We start from the raw sequence: 17437 nt of genomic DNA on the forward strand, positions 1-17437 counted from the left end.
GCTCTAAGGCACTCAAGCAGAGTCAGGAGTCAAGTCTAGTCTGACTTTCTCCACATGGTTGCTGAGGAACTTGAGTGGCATCTAACATGTTCTCTTATTCATAGGGAAAACAAGGAGGAGGAGGTGGAGGAAGAGGAGGAGGAGCAGGAGCAGAGCAGGAGCAGGAGGAGGAGGAGAGGAAGAGGAAGAGGAAGAGGAAGAGGAGAAGAAGGAGAAGAAGAAGAAGAAGAAGAAGAAGAAGAAGAAGAAGAAGAAGAAGAAGAAGAAGAAGAAGAAGAAGAAGAAGAAGAAGAAGAAGAAGAAGAAAGACAGACTGTAAGTGTGGTGGTTTAAATGAGAATGGACCCCACAGGCTCATATATTTGAATGTTTGGTCCCTAGTTTGTAACTTTTTAAGAAAAGCTTAGGAAATGTGGCCTTGTTGGAAGAATTGTGTCACTGGGGTAGGCTTTGAGGTTTCAGAAGCCCGCACCAGGCCCATCTTGTGAATAAAATGTAACCCCTCAGCTACTGCCCTAGCACCATGCCTGCCTGCTTGCCTGCCACAATGCTCTCTGACATGTACTGGACGGTACTGGAATAACTGTCTGATATGGTAATAAAGCCCCTAATTAAATTATTTCCCTTTGTCATAGTCTCCCTTTACAACAATAAACCAGTAGCCAACACAATAGGGCTTTACTTCCTGGGCTTGCAATATTTGACTGAAAAGGGAAGACCAACTGGCAGCAGAGCCAAACATCTCAGGCCATCTATGTGATTTGATTTTTCCTCTCATATTTTTAAGTAAAGTTACAAAAGAAGGGGAAAGTCATTATCCCAGAATTTAAAAATGAAAAAAAAATGTATTTCAACTTTGCCTCTACAGCTCTGTCAATATGCTGTGTCATATTTCAAATCCCAGATCATTTTTGGCAACCCCTAGGTGAGAGGATTAAAAACCTCCCCCTAATCTAGCTGAGAAGGAGAGGGCGGGATTTAAGCTTCCAATTAGAATAAAAAGCCCCATGCAAAGCCAAGTTATCTGAGGTGGTGTGCTCTAAGCACCCCGAGTGATACTGATTCCTATTTTCTCCAGTGTTTCCAGTCCACTCTTGTTTCCACATGGATAATTTCTCTCTGTCTTCCCCCAGCCTCCCTTTTTGACAGATCCCAAAATTTCCAACAAATACGTTCTGCCAGCATCAAAGGCAAACACATTTCCATACCAGTCAAACCCTGCTCAGTGAACTTCATAGTGTATCCAAGTTGTTTAGATGGAGTGGAGCTCTAAAATGAGCCTATGGCGGGAGACCTCGCTCTGCTGGTGCTGAAGCCAGAGGAGATGATGAGCTGACAGCTGTAAAACTCTCATTGAAATGCATGTTTTAGAGGGTGCTTTGAAGCTAAGAGAGAGTGAGGCTACACACACCACACACGTGTGTGAGCTCTCTGCCTGCTACCTCAAAGCATGAGACCCTGTGGTTCACCTGTGTTGCAGGGAGCAGAGAAGAGAGGGATCCTTAATGAACAGGTCTCATTATGCCTGCATGAAGAGATGTGGGATGCTACAGTGTCCTGAGATGCTCTCTTAGACACGCCCCGTCTCCACTCACTTGCTTCCTTTGTGCCCCTCTTTCCATCTCCTCATGAGAAATTCAAGAAACATACCGTCATGTTTCTTTTTCAATAGTGTTTTTTCTTTAAAAGTTGCCATGGCAGATTAGACTAAAAATGGCCAACAGATATGTTTTTTTTTAAAGCCCAACTTCAATTTACCATTTCATATTCTAAGTTGCATAAAAGTTTTAAATGGTACCTACTGCTCACGGTGTCCAGGAAAATACAAATTTTCTTCCACACAGCACGAGTGAAATTTCAAATCAACAGAATCATTTTTGAAGGGCAATTTTTCAATTTACATTACAAGCCATAAGAATATCCATTTCCCTCAGCAATTATATTTTAATAAAAATGTAAACCTGTAAAGAATTTAGTTTCAGAAATACTTATCACAGGATTGTTTATAAAATCCAAGCACTGAAAATAAACAGAATGTTGAGCAGTGATTAAATAGATTATATGCCGCCTACACAGAGATAAAAGACATTCAGTGGTCTAGATAACATTTTATAAGAGGAATAAGTGATTAGAAATAGTGAATAAAAGGATGTGTGTTGCTGTTCTTGTTTTGATAAACTTTCTCTGATCTACTAAATAAAGAATGTCTCAGGTAATATCCTAGAGAAAATAGAAAAAATTAGTGACACTCACCTCAGATGAACTTTCAAGGGAGGAGGCAGATTCATTTTATCAGCACAGTGGGAATAGTCAGAGTTAATCAAGAAGAAGTTTGCGATCATTAGAAGTTCCTATGTAGAAGTTAGTGAGTGAAGAGATGAAGAAGGAAATGGGGGTTGTCTGGAGAGACAGAAGGAAGATAACAAAATGATGCTGAGGAAGAGGGATGCAAGCCAGATGATGTGGAAACAGAGCATATCGCTGCTTTTAAAGTGTTGAGAAAGAGCACTGGATTGAGAAGATATTCCCAGTGTCGTTAGAAAAGTAAGAGTCTATCTCAGAGATTGGTGAGCACAGATGAAAAATTGAAAACCAATTGCCCATTCAAAATGTGGCAGTAAAGGAAAAATGAGGGAGGAAAGGCCACTGGAGGAGTAAGCTTGGAAGAAATCAAGCGGTGTTGCCCAAGCTTGAAGAAACCTTGCAAAGAAGCTGGCCCTAATGAGTGAGACACGAAGTTCTGAAAGTGGGAGGGATCATTTGGCCCCAAAGCACAAATGTGCAATGTCAGATGACTGTGAGGAGATCTTCTCTCTCTTTGGAGATACGGAAAGACAGACAGACATTAAGAAATAAATACAGTGGGTTAGAGTGTAATTTAAGCACATTCAAAGTAGGCTTTAGGAAGACAAGAGACATGCAAAACTTGCTGATCCAAGTCAAGATTAAGTATTTGGGGCACCGTTGTAAAAAGACTCTCTCTGTCTCCGTCTCCATCTCTGTCTCTTTATGTCTCTGTCTTTCTCTGTGTGTGCATGCGTGTGTGTCTTCTTGTTACTCTAGTCTGTTTGTTTGGTCTGTTATGGTTTGTGATAGGACCATGTTGTTTTACTGCCATGGATATGTAGTATAATGTAAAATAAGGCACTTGGGCACTTCCGGCATTGCTTTCTGCTCAGAATTGCTTTGACAAATGGCCAAGAAATACCTGAAAAAAAAATCAATATCCTTAGCTATCAGTGAAATGCAAATCAAAGTACATTAGGATTCCATTTCACTTCTGTCAGAATGACTTCCAAGAAAACAAGCGACAAATGCTGGAGAGGATCTGGGAGAAAAGGAACATTCCATATGCTGGTGGGAATATACGTTATTCCAGCTACCATGGAAACCAGTATGGAGAATCCTCAGAATTCTAAAATTAGAATGGCAACGTGATCTAAGCATGTGACTGAAGGAATCTAACTCAATACACCCCAGAGATACTAACACATCTATGTTGATTGCATCACTATTTACAATAGCCAAAATATGTAATCAGCTTAGATGTTAGATAAGTAAGAAAGATTCAGCCATAAAGAACAGAGTTATGTCATTAGCACAAAACATGTAGTAATCTGAAAATTATCATTGTATTAATTATTGTTCGCATTTCTGTGACAAAACAGCAGGACCAAAATCAGCTTATGGAGGAAAGAATTCTATTTCAGTTTATGGTCTAGAGGACTAGAACCTGTGATGGTGGAGGAGGCATGAAAGCAGCTAGCCAGAGCAAGAAGCTGGACAATCGCATCCTCAACCACACACAGGGAGCAGATGGTGCACTGGAAGCAAGGTGAGGCAATATACTCTTAAATCTTCTCCCAGTGATGCCCCTCCTCCAGCAAGGCTGTACTTTGTAAGTGTTCCATGACCTCCCCAAATGAAGCCACCAACTGGGGGCCAAGTTTCCAAATACTAATGTATATGGGGGACATTTCTCATTCAAACCACCACAAATAAGCTAAACAAAATCAGGCAAACTCAAATATTGAAAGTTTTTCTTTTATGTGGAATCTGGAATTTATATAAATACATGTATGTGTGTGTGTTTGTGTGTGTGTGTTTTAAAAGATACATTGAAAGGGATATTATTGGAGGATGAGAATGATCAACAGAGGGACAGTGGGAGAAGAGAAGGTAATGAGAAGATATGAAAATGGGCAAAGCACATGATGTACTTGTTTGAAGTTGTAATAGTGAAATCCAAGCAAATAGAACACGTGTTGCTGAAGGAGTCTCATGAGGCTAGTGAAGTGAGATGAAACTTATGGTGAGTCTGAAAAGTGGAGATTAGGGAGGATCATGGGATGGAGAATGTAGAAGAAGAGATCTAGTAAAAACCAAAAGTAGGAACATTGAGAAGGCCACAGCCAATTGATGGCACCGAGAGCTGGAATGTGGGATAGGAGAATGAGGTGACATCCCAAGATATACTCATTTTGGTAGGGTGACCAGATATGCAGAAAGACTTACTGGAGCAAAAGATAGATGGAAAATTAAAAGGCTAAGACGGTTTAGAGTGATTGAAGTGACTATGGTGGACGGCAATTGGTATCAAGGTATAACTGAGAATATCAGACACACATCTTTCACACTTAAAGATAACGACCATAGCTTTACCATCTCCATAGTGTCTCAGTTATGTGGCAATATAAAGTTGTAACCCATGCACCCCCTCCAGACCTCAACCTCCTTATGTGCGCATGAAACTATTGATCTAATAATTTTTTTTAGAAGTTAAATGAGATAGTACAAGTACCTGGAATAAATGTCAACTGTGATAACAGGTGATGAAGATGTTGATAATGGAGAAGAACGTGTTTCACATATGGATGCAATTAAAGATCTTACTGAAGATTTGAAGGTATGAGCCCGGTTACCTATGTGTAGGATGACAAGGAAAACAGCTCTTTAATGCAGTTGCTATAGTCACAAGATTGGCCGTGGTGCTGTCCATTGTGCTGAAGCACATTTACTTGCTCTGTAGGCCATGCTCCTAAATCCACTGCTCTGTTTCCCAGTACTTTCTTCAGCTACTAGACTTGCTTGAAGATCACCAGTTCTTGTTCTTCAATATATCCACAAACACGGCCTGGTCTGTACGTGAGCTCTATAAACTACTGTCTTGGCTCTATATTTACTTCAGTAGAATTTTTTCACATACCTAATTTTTCTTTTCTTTTAGTTGTTTTAAAACAAAATACTGTTATTATGCCAATAGCACCTTTGAGTCTTTTTATAAGCTTTAATATTTATTTTCTTTACTTTGGAAGAGCAAAGAGATATATAAGATATTCTAGGCCTTCTATATCTTTAAAATTACTGAAGTAAAAGAAATAATTTGGTATTGAGTCTATTGGGATTCAACATTTTTTTAAAAAAAATAGCCCATAATTTTACATAGACAAGCAATTAAGTCAGTATACCAATAAACCAGACCCTTAGTTTAAATATTATCTTTTACTTTGTTAGCTTAAGCAAAGGTTAATCATATTTTCTTGTCAAAATGTGCAAAAATTATTTGTGGTAGCAATCCAGAAAAAAATACATTTTTTTCATTCATGTATAAATTATTGGGAACAAGCTGGTTGATCCTGATAATCACCACTGCCTGCCAGTAATAAATAATGACCACACATACAAATATACAGAATCTTCAAGAATTAAGTGTAAAATGATGAATAAAGTCACATGATTCTGGTTCCTGTGTACATATAATTCCTCATTAGGCATAGCAGGTTTGTACATGTTTTAAAGGCACTTTTGTAGATATGACTTAGTATTAGGTTTGAGGTTTTAAGAGAACTGGAGATTCGGAGAGGCCTCTATATCTTAAGATGGGTAAGGAGAAAAAAAATGAGAAACAGAGGCGGGAAATTGTTCATCAAGGAGATGCGCCCAATTCATCAGCTAAAGAAAATCAGAGTGTAGACTCTCCTCCTTTTCCCCTAACAGAGTAGACAAATTATTTGCATAACTAAATATTTAAATCAGATAATGTCCACAGACATGAATAAAATTTTAAACATGAATGACTTATATGTTCATCTTTCCTTTGATTCATAAAGCCCCTTATCCGCTTCCCTAATTAATGACTTCTTTTGATTGGCGACCTCATCTCTAAGACATATCTCAGGAGTCTGATGTGAAATTAGACACTTTACAATATATGGAGGCTTAATATAATTTGTAAATTTATTACCACAATCTGGTGGAGCACCGCTCTATGCTCTCAAGAGCATAATTGATAGATGAGGACTTAAACATGTCTATGACTCTAAAAGTTCATGATTTAAGCACAAGGAGAAGTTAGAAATCCAATATGAGAACAAGAATGTTTGAAAAAAAATGACAGCTTATTTATTCAATGAATTTAAAATATGTTTAAATTCCTATAAAAGGGAAGTTTAGATGCTACCATTAAAGTGAGATAATCTCTGCTAAATGGAAATATAATCACTTTTTAACCTTTTGGCTCAAGGACAATGGAAGTTGGCAACCCTAGTCTGAATTTGTATGAAAACACTGGAACCAAAGGAAGAGTTATTAAAGAAATGGAATTAGATCTAACACATCCCTAGATGTTTCCATTCTGTCAGCCCATTTGGAGTATATGTTGATTCTCTCTGGAACCTATACAAATGGAAATGTATGTGTGCTTTGGGGCGATTTGAAGACTTTCGGTATTTGAATTTCCATTACTGCAACACCCAAACACCCTACTTACCTTTATCACATCTGCCGCCTGAGTTTGGCTCACCCCTAGCCATTTTCAGCTGAAGTGCATCTGCTTGGTACTTAGCAGCTAGCTGAGAAGATTCTTCCTTCCCAATCAACACAACCACAGCATGAAATGAAGACAGAAAGAGAAGTGAAGAGGGGAGAGAGGAAGTAGGGGTGGGGGGCACTGTTTCCATATAAAAAAATCCCCTTTGCTTCTTATGTGTTCTGGAAGGACTATTAATATTTCTTCTTCACTCTTCCAGCACTGCTAGGCTCCCCTTTCCCTGCTACCCTTGCACCTCCCCATGCAGGCAAAGTCTTGAATCAGCAGATTCAGAGCTGGAGCAGTAAAGAGCTATTGAGGGACAGACTCTGATAGCATTACAGCCAAACATGGAACCATTTTCTGTGGCGAATCGCTGAGTTCTACCTGGTTATCTCTTGCCTTGCACATCACTTCCAAATGACATGCTCTCAGTCTGGGCAAAAATGAGAGTTTTTTAAAGAACTGGGATTTCAATAATATGTGACGAAAGGATGAGATTACTTTCTGAGGTAGGGGAAGGCAGAGAGGAAGAGGGGAGGGAGAGGGACGAGGGAGAGAGAAAGAGGTAAAGAGCTGGGGAGACAAGAGGGAGGGTTGTGTATGCCCCGAGAGGCATTTGATTCTATGTGTTTCTCTGTTTCCTGACCGGACTGACTCTGGGAATTCAAAGAAAAAAATTAAATCATTTAAGTGCCCATTGTTGATTTTCTTCCATTTCTCTTACTGGTAGAAACTGAACATTATAGACACTCTGAATACTTGAGTGATTTCCAGCAATTCCTGTCCCTTGGGTTTGATATCCAGTTAAGCAAGGCACTCACACTACTATGTGTTCTCCAACACACAGAAGTTGAAAGAGGCAACAGAGACCTCTGGTAGGGAACAGGGCCACCAAGCTCATGAATCAGTGAATTGAGAGTCAAGCCATTTTGGAAGCAAAGTCAGTAGTCAGCTTTCCTGTCTTCTCTCAGGAAGCGACAGACAGCTTCATGGGTCACAACACTCTCCAGTGCACAGTGCCTTCTACCCCTTCTTGCCTGTCTAAGAGGAACAAATGGGGACATATTGAAATGCTTCATGTGCATAATTAGTTATCATAGTTACAATTCAGTCTCTATTTTAAGGAAGAAACACTTGTGTGCATCCTTATGCGAATTTTTCAAAGGCAAAACCACAAAAAGACAATCTCTCTCCACAAATGTGTTCAGTTGCTTTTACCTTCTTTGTATGAAGAAAAGATATATCTTCATTTGAAGTATACAGTGGCATTAATTTCAGTCAGCTAGGGGCACAATGTTAAGGTCTGGGACAGGCCATCGTGGTGAAAGCTTTCCCTAGCATCTACACAACAAGTATGACAAGAGATGAGAGAAGGCAGGTCTTCCTGCCTCCTCTTATAAACTCAGATCCTAGAAAATGCTCATAATGATAATAATTTAAAAACGGTCAAACATAAGGATGAGTTAGAAATAGGAACAGAACCTAATCAGAAAGTGTCCCAGAGATTAAAGCTCACTGGCCAATGTCACTAGTAAGGTACATCACTTAGAGTTGCTAGTGTGATGTGCACATATGATACAAAGAAGGGAATTATATTTTCCTAATTTCACATTAATACAAAAAATAACTCAAAGTACATAGATTTAATTGGGAAGTTTCATATCATTAAACCCTCAGTACCACCTTCTTGAAAACATCCACTGTTAAGATGTGTGAGTATCTCACACATGCATGTACCATGCACACAAACATGCAAAATGCCCTCTTTGCTTTTGTTGTGCATGTGGCTCATCCTTGGCATAGTGTTACATGCCCTCCCCTTAATATACCTTAAGAAAGTGCTCAGGTCGTGAAGGAAGACAATATTCTTTATTCTCTTCAAAGCTCTATATCCTCCTTTGTTTGGATGTAGTAATTTACTTGGGACTTGCCCTAAAGGTACTCTATAGAAGTTAGGTCTGAGTCACTGCCCCATGCTCTCAGAAATAAGACTCTGATTCAAAACATATTTATAAATATGGCTATATAGCTAGGCTCTCATCTGACTAGAACATAATTCAAATAACCCCATTATTTTAATCTTCAGCTTGCCACGTGGATGGTAAGTAAACTGTGCTCAGGTACCATGTGTCTGTCTCCTTACATCTTCCTGGGCAGATATCTCAACCTGGCTCCATTCCAGAATTATCTCTCCTCTCCGATGTTCCACCTCCTATTTCCTGCCTAAGCCATTGGCCATCAGATTTATTATTAACAGGTACTGCGTCCATACAGACTTAAGATATTCTCTCTGAGGTCTTGCTGGCCTTTTGCTCCCAAACCAAACATGTTTTTTTCCACACAGGTCTTTGTGCCAATATACCACTTCTAACACTGTTGTCTTGAACTAATTTCAAACATTCAAAAAAACATAGGAATAGGACAGAGTGTCCCCTGCAATTCATCAAGGCAGAGCAATCTGTCACCTTCTTCATCTCTCCCATGTAAGTTATCCACACATATTATGTTTTTAAAAAACAATTTGTAGGTTCTTTGCCAATGTCACCCCCCCCCCCTTCCCCACTGACCTCTTCAACGTGTATTTCCTGTGGTCACATATAGTTTCTGCCATAGCTACAACACTATTACCAAATTAGGAAAGCTTAACATTGAGGGTATTGCTTAAGTCATGGCATTGTATCCTAACCTATAACGTTACCAGTTAATCTAACAATCACCTTCGTCTTAATTTTATTTTCTGATTCAGCATCCAGTTGAGGATCTTTTATTACAGTTGGGTGCCACAACTATCTGTTTTCTTTTTTTCTTTTTTAGTTTTATGGAGCTATGTAATTAATTGCATGTGTTTAAATTTAACAATGTGTCGAATTTGACGTGCAGAAACCATCACCACAGGGACGACAGAAAGAACATGCCCATACTTTTGAAATGTCCTCGTACCCCTGGGAAATTCCCGATTTACCCTCATCCCAATCTGTGGCTCATTCTCACATTCACTGCTTTGTGTGCATTCAGTCACATTTCCAAGAATTTAAAACAAGTAGAAATATCTACTGCTTATATGTACTTTTTCTTAAGGGGGCAACTTTATCACGTGTACTACTTTAGGTTATCCAGGTTATCATACATGTCATAGTTCATCCACATTTTACACCAAGTAGTGCATATTACAGAGATAGTCTCACAGTTTGTCCATCAGCCACTCAAAAATTTACATAACTGCTGTCTGGAATATCACAAATACAGCTGTTAGTATTGTTACATAAAAGTCCGGGTGTTGGAGGGCTTCCATTTTCAACTCTGCTGGGAGAAATGGTAGACTGCATTGTAGTTGCATCCTTAACTTGTTGGAAGTTGCCTAAGACAACTCAAAAGTGATTGTGGTGGCACTTCGTACTCCTACCACTAGTGTACAAGACACCAGCAGATCCATTCTAGTGCACAGGACAGCAACAGCTCCTCAATAGTGCACAGCACACTAGCAGCTCCGCACTAGTGCACAGGATGCCTGCCGCTATGCACTAGTGCACAGCACATCAGCAGATCCATTCTAGTGCACAGGACACCTGCAGCTCCATAGCACTGCTGGTGCTCTGCAAGACCCTCGTGCAGTACAATGGTCCATTCTGCCTGACTCTTGTTTCCCTACTAACACAGAACTTTAAACATTTCTTCCTGTGTGTATCTCCCATCTGTGCATCTTCTAAGTTTAGTGTCTGCTTACACCCACGGCCCATGCTTGTTTATTGTATATTTATGCTTTATATTTATAGATCAGATATTCATTGGTAATGCATTAATTACCTACTTTCTTACTGAATTATAGAAATTATTAAATGCATATCCATATTAATCCTTGGTCTGCTACATGCATTTTTATACCATTTTCTCCTTTTACACACAAAAATATATGGCTGGATGTGATCATATCTATCCATTCTGTAGACCTATGGCATTTTCTTCATATATGCATAAAAGTTATCTCCATCTCAAAAACTAAGTATAACTTTCTCTATATACTTTTGGTGCTTTTCTAACTTTAAATCTTAGATCATTTGTCTGTTATTGGCATGCTTTTACATAGAGGATTATGTTATTTTAATAAAGGTAACCTTCTTAATATTTCTAGTTATGGATACATTTCCTTATGGTTTAGGCCTTTAAAAAAACCATACATACATTGTCTTAGAGCTCTCCAAGTGTTAGGACATTCTCAGGGATGGAAGATGGGGAATATGTTTTTAAAATGGTGGCACCAGAGGAACAGACACAGAAGGAAGTATTAATAGAACAAAAACCATAGCAAGCGATACATTGCAGTAGGGGCAGCTCAGTGGTAGAGCCTGCGTACTCTTCATAAGGTCTCAGGTCCAGTACTAGCACCAAAAACCTCTCACAAGTAGAAAGTATATTCCAAACAATAAGAATATAATTGAATTAGCAGAAGTCAAAGTTTTGGAACTCACCTATAAGAGACTCAAGACTGTGTATTTTTATTTATAACACAGTGGCTTCTCCCATCCATCCACAAACACCCAGGGCTTGTATACACACCTACACCTCCATCTGTAGCATTCTCATATCTGACGTCGCAGAGAGATACCAGCGCAGCCTGTGACATCACATCTACATTAAAAGCGAGAAGAAGGAGAGAGGTGGGCAGGAGAGGGAGTTTCATATCTCTTTTAGGAAGAAATCAAGTCTTTAAGTAAATTTCCTTTAAGTTTCAGGGACCAGAACATGGCCATCGCCCTACTCCCAGACGCAAAGGAGCCTGGGAGAGTGGATATTATTTGGTCTTCTAGTACTAGAGTAGGAAGCGGCAAGCAAGGAGATATGAAAAAGTGGAATTAGCTGGTCAGTTAGCCCACAAACTGAGTTTATCATATATGACAAATTGGAAGAAATGAATCTGCTCAGTGCAGAGAATTGTTTTAAAAAAGGGTCCTAGCTAGTGTATATCTCTAATACTTAAATGGTTACCTTGTAGAAAAAGAAATACTTTATAATTGCCAAACTGGGCAAACGCATGTAGGAAGGCTAATTTCCCCTAACGGGAAAAGCGGAAGTGGAGACCCCATTGCCTTGTGGGTACCAAGCGCCTCCGTTTCCTTGTTTGTTGTCTGTGCCTATCATCATTACTTGCCTGAGTCTAAGAAGATAAAAATGTTCTCCCTGTAATAATGACTTTAAAAAATCATGATCAGGTGTATTACTCTCTGGTGCACGATTATACAGTTAGTAAGAATCAGACTGAGCTGTGAATCCAAGCTGCCTGGCTCCATAGTCCGTATTTCTTTACAGACATTACCACCCTGCTTTGGGGAACAATTGGCTCTAATTACTTTACAGGTCACTTCACAACACTCTTGAAATAGGTCCCTTGGGTATTAAGTATAGGCGTGTCTAAGCTGTAGCTGTTATTTATCACAGTTTAACAGACTGATTTCCTTTTGGGGGGGGGGGGCTCTAGCGAAAAGGCTTTACTTTCGGTTCCCTTTGAAGATGTTGAAATCTGCGTATAACTCTGTTATTATTTCTGGGTCTAATAATACTTAATGTCAAGTTCCTCTTCATTTGGCAGTACAAGATGCTGCTCACTTACTTCCTTAGCATCTCTTGAAACACTTTAAACAGTTTTTGTCTATTTCTATAGAAAGCAGAACAAAACCATTTTAGAACCAAGATATCTAGCAGGTGGGGAAGAAAGTGGACCCAGAAAAAAAGCGGGGCTTCGCAGAAGCCAAACATGCTCAGCATGATGCTGGACGCTGGACGCTGGACGCTGGACGCTGGATGTTAGATGGATGCTGGATGCTGGATGCTGGATGCTGGATGCTGGATGCTGGATGCTGGATGCTGGATGCTGGATGCTGGATGCTGGATGCTGGATGCTGGATGCTGGATGCTGGATGTTCCACCGCCTTACTTTCTTAAATCAAGGCCCTACAATTGTTCCAGGTGTCTGTATCAAAGAGACCACCTGCAAATGAGTCCACTTATAAAACTTTCTTAAAGAGATGCAATCAGAAGGATTACAGACTCTGAGTTTATCTTCAGCTTCTGCTTCAGGATAACAGAAGGCTGCAACACCTGCCTTTCTTGTGGTCTGATACAATGTTTCCCAACCATCCTAATGCTGCCACCCTTTAATATAATTCCTTGTGCTGTTGTAACCCCAATCATAGAATTATTTCCATTGCTACTTCATAATTATAATTTTGCTACCATTATGAATTGCAATGTAAATATTTGTATATTCTGACTGTCTTACGCAACCCTTGATAGAGTCATTTGTCCCTCAAAGGGGTTTCGACCCACAGCTTGAGACTCTGGCGGAATGAGGGACAGTAACAGGGGTAAGGATCCAGTTGGCTGCATCAATGAGATCAAAGGTGGCAGCAATATAGGACTCCCTATTACAGTGTGTTTGTGGTACCTGGAGTTTGGGCCATGGTTCTCTAGTGTTGAATAAGGGGACAAAGGCAAAACCATAGCCAGAGAGAGCTATGTGTTTGGATAGTAGGATTTAGTCCCTGCAGAGCAATCCCTTTAGACCTCAAGGATGGAATGGGCATTTGATAGAAATGAAGACCAGAGAACTAGCCTCAGTTCTGACTCAATGGACAAGAGCATCATCTCCCTATGGGAAACAGTGTACTAGGATGTGAGTCAGCAGATGTCAATCCCATATTAGCCTTCTTGCCTCACTGTGTCAACTCCCTATACATTTATTCCCATCCATTTAGTGCTACTTGGATGAGGGTCTTCTCAGTCTTGTCTAGTGTGAGCCGAACTCTTGCCTTTCCAGTTCCAAGAATACAATTTTATCCTATTTCCAAAGACTGCTGGTCGAGGAGTGACACAGCACAGGTATCATCAAGATGAGCCAGGCAGCCCACACTGAGGTTTGCTGCCTTCAGCTTGTGAGTTTATCAGTTAAATGAGTGACATCTTCAGTGTAAGAATGCAGGCCCAGGCTGGGTGTGAGCCTGACGGGTGATTAGGAACTTGCCGCATGACTGTGAGCCATACCATTGATCGTGACATGTAAATAAGAATGCATCGTATCACTATGAGTCCCACTGCCTTTGCTGTGACAATTTGTGCTCCAGAAAGGGTTGACTTGGTAGTGGCAGCAACTCAGAGACTGTAGGGAATGGCCACTCTGAGAGGTGGCCTATAAAAGGCTCATGCCACGCCCGGTGATTTGCCTCACTGGGCAGATGCCTTACAAGGTAAAGAGTAGATCGATCAGAGCTGTATTTGAAATACTTCTTGGATATCTAACTCTTGCCTTATTAGGATAATCTGGCTTCATTTTGCCTACACTTTTTCTCTACTCTTTGCTTCCTATACATACTCATTAAAAACCGCGCTATTTTCTTGCCAATTATTTCTCTACAATAACCAGAATTGTTGGAGACGTCACTATTTGCTGCTCCCTGTCTCAGGTCATTAGGCACATGTTCAGTTGAAGAACACATGGTCAAGGAACTGAAGTCAAGAGCGCTCCTCTCCCAGGAATGAAATAACGCACCCGTAAAGAGGGCTTGCTGCAGCAAGCTCTCTCTCCCCTACCAGAGGACACAGCCTACAGACCAAGCATCTTGGAATCAGACACTCAACTTTGATCTCAGCTTCTTCAGCTTTCATAGCTGCGTGGCAGACATTTCTGCTGTGCGGACACCACTAGTTGGTGAAACAGTTTTTACTACATGAAGTGTCCTAACATAAACCTTAGTCTTCACTGCAGGTGGATTTACACATTTCCCTCCCTTGGCTCTTTTCTGTTTTACGGAACAACTCCCTTCCCATGCTTGGGGTTGGTCAGCTAGCCACTGTGAACTATTATATCCTTTAGGAATGTTCTTTGTATTGTTACTCTATTCCTTTGAAAACACTTTCACGGTTGCATTCTTGAACATTACTGATTTTAAAGATTTTGCTTTTATTTTTAATTATGTGTATACGTGTGTGGAAGGCACTGTGTGTGTGAGTTAAATGCTCCTGGAGGCCAGAAGAGGGTGTCAAACTCTCTGCAGCTGCAGCTATGGGTGGTTGTGAGCTGTTCCAACATGGTTCTTGGGAACGGAACTCCACTAATCTGTAACATCAACATAAAGACAAGACTTGAGCCATCTCACCAGTCCCCACTACTGAGTTTTAAAATTCTAACTCTCATTTTTCCCCAGGACTATTTCTATTACTAAATAGATATGTCATAAGTTGTAGTTCTCTTACTGGTGTATGGAGTTCCAGTGTTTGGTAATCACTCGAATGTGTTCACATCACCTTGTGGACACAAATCCCACTCACTGACAGCCCACCTGGTTCCCTGTCACACAGCCTTCTCTATCCTTCTCTTGGAAATAGTCTTTTTTCTTATCTTAAAATCTCACTTCCAAACCTACTCCCAGGGAGGCATTTTGCCCATCTATGATTGAGTAATTAAAGTCTCCTTTATTACTACCTGGTCTAATTTTGCAACTTCTGCAGTCTCAATTAACATTTCTATCTCTGTTTCCTGGTCAGGTGGGCTGTAACATATCCCTATTAGGACTTTTTAATTAGATCAGAATACAATTTCTACCCACGGAGGTTTTATCAAATTCCCCTTTCTGATAAGATTTTTATCTTGCTGCTTTGTGGAGCTATGGCTCACACAGCAGCATTATTAAATGTATTTATTTATATTATCGTCTTTGCAAGACATATTTGAAGAAACTCACATGCACACAAACACGCACACATAAAGAGAGGGAAGATCCCACTAGTCTGTGGGGGAACAGGGACAAAGTGAGAAAAAGGTAGAGAGATGGTAGGAGGTTAGAATGAGCCCTGGCTCCTTGGGTACTTAGTGTCATATGTGAAATTGCCTCTGTTTCCTCACAGCTAATATGAAGAAGGAAGTAGGACCAATTACATGAAATAGAAGATTTTTTAATGCTGAATAAAACTGTATCCCAGGAAAAACACAAGCACTTCTTCTTCAGAAATTAAAAAATTATCTCTTGGATTTTAATGGTGTCTTCAATGTTTTTATAGTAAATGCAACTTACTTCATCAGTCAGTTTCTGAATGTGCTTCTTCGTAAAGGCCAAAGTAGCAGCTGGGCTGATGGTTTAGCAGGAAAAAGAATGCTCTACAAAGCCTGACAATCGAGTTCAATCCGTAGAGCCCTCATGGTGGAAGGAGAGAAGCAACTCTCAATGTGAGTGTGTATGAATGCATATGTACACACACACACACACACACACACACACACACATACACACACACAATTTAGTAAGAATGGTTTGGTTCACGTGAATTTCTTGAGATGGCTTTAAGAAAAGCCTCCCAGGTATATGACTAACCTGCAGATACTCTGTGTTCAGCCAAATTCATGACCTGAGACACTGATAGCCAGCCGAACAAACATTGACTTTCACAACTATATAGTAACATTTCTAGAACCTTCACTAAAAAGAAAACCACATGTCTGTGTGAAATGTCTCCACATAGAAATGAGGCATTACAACAGAAGGCTTTTGGGATCAGGCATAGTTTCTGTGTGAACAAGTGTGCATGGACACACCTGCCTAGAGTCTGACACCTCTAAGTCAGTGTTGGCGCTTGCAGACCCCGTGCAGTGAAGTAGGGCTGTGGTTTGAGTGTGAAGTCCTCACACACTCATGTATTTAAACACTTGGACCCCAGTTGGTGGGGCTGCTGTGGAGGGCAGTGAAAGCTTTAGGAGACAGAACCTTACTGGAGGAAGTGAGCCACTAGGGGCAGGCCTGGAGGTTTTATGGCTCCACCCCACTGTCTCTCCCCTCTGTTTTGTGACCATGAAGGCAGGGTGATCGGCTGCCCTGTATTCTTGCTACCATGCCTTTCCCGTTAAGATGGAGCGTATTCATTATTAACCTCTAAGCTGAGATCAGCCTTTCTATCATTACGTTGCTTCATGTTAGACATTTGGGTACAGCAGCAAGAAAAGTAACTAATAAAGTGTTAGACCTTCCCTTATGAACCAGGTATAAGCAGGTCAACTCTACAAGATAAGCCAGTGGAAAATATTCCTGTAGTAGTTTACAAAACCATTTACAGAGATATTAACTTAGACTACTAGTCCTGGATCCATTCCCCAATGTGGGCCTTTGGCTTATGTGTTTTTAAGTAGCTCTAGACTACTTAAGTGGTGAAAATTATTTACTAAAATTCATGGCGTCCATCTTGGACTGATTCATATTATATCAACCCCCACTTCTGGAAGTAAATAGAAAGCTGGGGTTTTATCCTTGGAGGGCTTTCAGATTCTAGCTAAATGACATTATATGATATACACCAAGGCTTTGGCCAAGGTTTTTGCTGCCTTGAGTATGTATCGTTGGCTAGAGGACAGATGAGAGCTTTGTATGCTGCAGAGGGAGCTATGGTCTCAAGTCGTTAAGGTAAAAGTTAAAAACAAGGAGGTTCCAGGATGCAGAACACAAGCCTCTTCGGTGTCACTGAAACATTACTGCTGTATCAAGCCATCTGTCTCAGAATCAGGTAGGAATGGCGTTTAGGTTCCAGATAAATGTCAACCATCTTGGTGTATATGGGCATTTTAATCCTTAATTCTTTCCACAAAGCACA

At 40.3% G+C, this 17437-nt stretch overlaps 1 long non-coding RNA gene across 1 annotated transcript; it reads left to right on the plus strand.

Annotated features, from left to right (window-relative positions):
- The first annotated feature begins 3455 nt into the window (after positions 1-3455).
- On the plus strand, positions 3456-15826 carry 4930519F24Rik (RIKEN cDNA 4930519F24 gene). The gene is made up of 3 exons (NR_040763.1): positions 3456-3835; positions 4830-4906; positions 15707-15826. It is a non-coding gene; the product is annotated as an RIKEN cDNA 4930519F24 gene (long non-coding RNA).
- Positions 15827-17437: the final 1611 nt, after the last annotated feature.

The sequence above is a fragment of the Mus musculus genome, chromosome 9 (assembly GCF_000001635.26).
Source record: "Mus musculus strain C57BL/6J chromosome 9, GRCm38.p6 C57BL/6J".
In the NCBI taxonomy this organism is placed as follows: Eukaryota; Metazoa; Chordata; class Mammalia; order Rodentia; family Muridae; genus Mus; species Mus musculus.